We start from the raw sequence: 2,221 nt of genomic DNA, 5'->3' as shown, positions 1-2,221 counted from the left end.
TCATCGCTTCTTCCCAACCCTAATTTAAAGCTTTCAGCTCTCCGCTTCCATGAAGCCCTTCCCAAATACTGACTAGCATCTGCAATCCCCCTCTGTGACCTCCCTGGGCAGTACTTTCTCTCCAAGCCCAAAGAAGAAGGCCCCAAAACAACTCTCGCAACCCAACAGCTCAGTTCTGGGGAGTCTGGGGCTCGTCATTTCCCTCCTGAGCCCGGCAAAGTGTCTGCCTCAGTGGTGGAAACGGTGAAAGGGAGGGGAGCTTCTGGCCTCTAGAAGGGAAATTACCCTTCCTTGAACCTTTCAGTAGGAGCATGAATCAGGCCTACCTGGTTCTGGGAGAGACCTGAGAGGCCATTTGGGCCACCCCCCCCTATACAGCCCCCCATTGGTGAGAATTAGTTTCAGGAGAAGTTGCTGCCGCATTGTTCTCAGGGGTCCATTTTGATAATAATAAATAATAATGGCATTTATTGAGCGCTTACTATGTGCAAAGCACTGTTCTAAGCACTGGGGAGGCCTTCCCAGACTGAGCCCCTTCCTTCCTCTCCCCCTCATCCCCCTCTCCATCCCCCCCTTCTTACCTCCTTCCCCACAGCACCTGTATATATGTATATATGTTTGTACATATTTATTACTCTATTTATTTATTTTACTTGTACATATCTATTCTATTTATTTTATTTTGTTAGTATGTTTGGTTTTGTTCTCTGTCTCCCCCTTTCAGACTGTGAGCCCACTGTTGGGTAGGGACTGTCTCTAGATGTTGCCAATTTGTACTTCCCAAGCTCTTGGTACAGTGCTCTGCACACAGTAAGCACTCAATAAATATGATTGATGATGATGATACAAGGTGATCAGGTTGTCTCACAGGGGCGTCACAGTCTTCATCCCCATTTTACAGATGAGGTAACTGAGGCACAGAGAAGTTAAGTGACTTGCCCACAGTCACACAGCTGACAATTGGCAGAGCCAGGATTTGAACCCATGACTTCTGACTCCCCCGTGCTTTTTCCACTGAACCACGCTGCTTCCCTAGTGCCTAATGACCCTCATCCAATACTTCTTTCTGTTCATTCTCGATGCCTCTGCTCCTCTGCTCTCCCGACCTTTGTCCAGTCCATGTCTGGAGAGGGACATTTTGCAAGGGACTTTTGATATTGTGTTTCAGTGGCTGTGGGTGCCTTTTCCTTGTCTACGGCCATACCACCCTGAACGCCCCTGATCTCGTCTGATCTTGTAAGCTAAGCAGGGTCGGGCCTGGGTAGTACTTGGATGGGAGACCTCCTGGGAATACCGGGTGCTGTAGGCTTCATAGGTTCAAATCCCAGCTCCGCCAATTGTCAGCTGTGTGACTTTGGGCAGGTCACTTTACTTCTCTGGGCCTCAGTTACCTCATCTGTAAAATGGGGATTAAGACTGTGAACCCCCCATGGGACAACCTGATCACCTTGTAACCTCCCCAGTGCTTAGAACAGTGCTTTGCACATAGTAAGCACTTAATAAATGCCATTATTATTATTATTATTCCCAGACTCCTTAGGGTGCCAGGATTATCAGGGACACAATTTTTCAGAGAGGAGAGAGAGGGTTTGATGATGGGGCAGCAATTAAAGTTGATTTGGGAAGGCCGGCTGAGCTGCCCGAGGTCTGAGCTTTTCCTTCGGGCATAGCTCTGCCCCGCAGCCCAGCAACTTGCAATGACGCCTTTACGCTGGGTCTGCGTCGGTTTGGGTTTCTCTGGGCCTCAGTTCCCCCATTTGTAAAATGGGGATGAAGACTGTGAGCCCCCCGTGGGACAACCTGATCACCTTGTAACCTCCCCAGCGCTTAGAACAGTGCTTTGAACATAGTAAGCGCTTAATAAATGCTATTATTATTATTATTATTATTATTATTATTATTAGGGCTGAGGGAGGAAGCTCATTCACTGTCTCCAGCCCCCAGGGGCCTCCGTGGACTCTTAGCCCAGGGTTATTCCTTCCTTCAATCGTATTTCTTGAGCGCCTACGGTGTGCAGAGCACTGTACTAACCGCTGGGGAAGTACAATTCGGCAATAAATAGAGACAATCCCTGCCCAAAACGGGCTCACAGTCTAGAAGGGGGAGGCAGACATCAAAACAAGTAAACAGGTATCAGTAGCATCATTATAAATAGAATTATAGATATGTACACATCATTAATAATAATAATAATAATAATCATAATCATAATAATAATGAT

The 2,221-nt window shown here is 47.2% G+C and overlaps 1 non-coding gene across 1 annotated transcript; it reads left to right on the top strand.

Annotated features, from left to right (window-relative positions):
- The first annotated feature begins 1,190 nt into the window (after positions 1 to 1,190).
- LOC119947728 lies at positions 1,191 to 1,309 on the top strand. The gene has a single exon (XR_005456527.1). It is a non-coding gene; the product is annotated as a 5S ribosomal RNA (ribosomal RNA).
- The last annotated feature ends 912 nt before the right edge of the window (positions 1,310 to 2,221 follow it).

Source organism: Tachyglossus aculeatus, chromosome X5 (assembly GCF_015852505.1).
Source record: "Tachyglossus aculeatus isolate mTacAcu1 chromosome X5, mTacAcu1.pri, whole genome shotgun sequence".
Classification (NCBI taxonomy): domain Eukaryota; kingdom Metazoa; phylum Chordata; class Mammalia; order Monotremata; family Tachyglossidae; genus Tachyglossus; species Tachyglossus aculeatus.
This window is presented reverse-complemented; position numbering and strand designations above follow the sequence as displayed.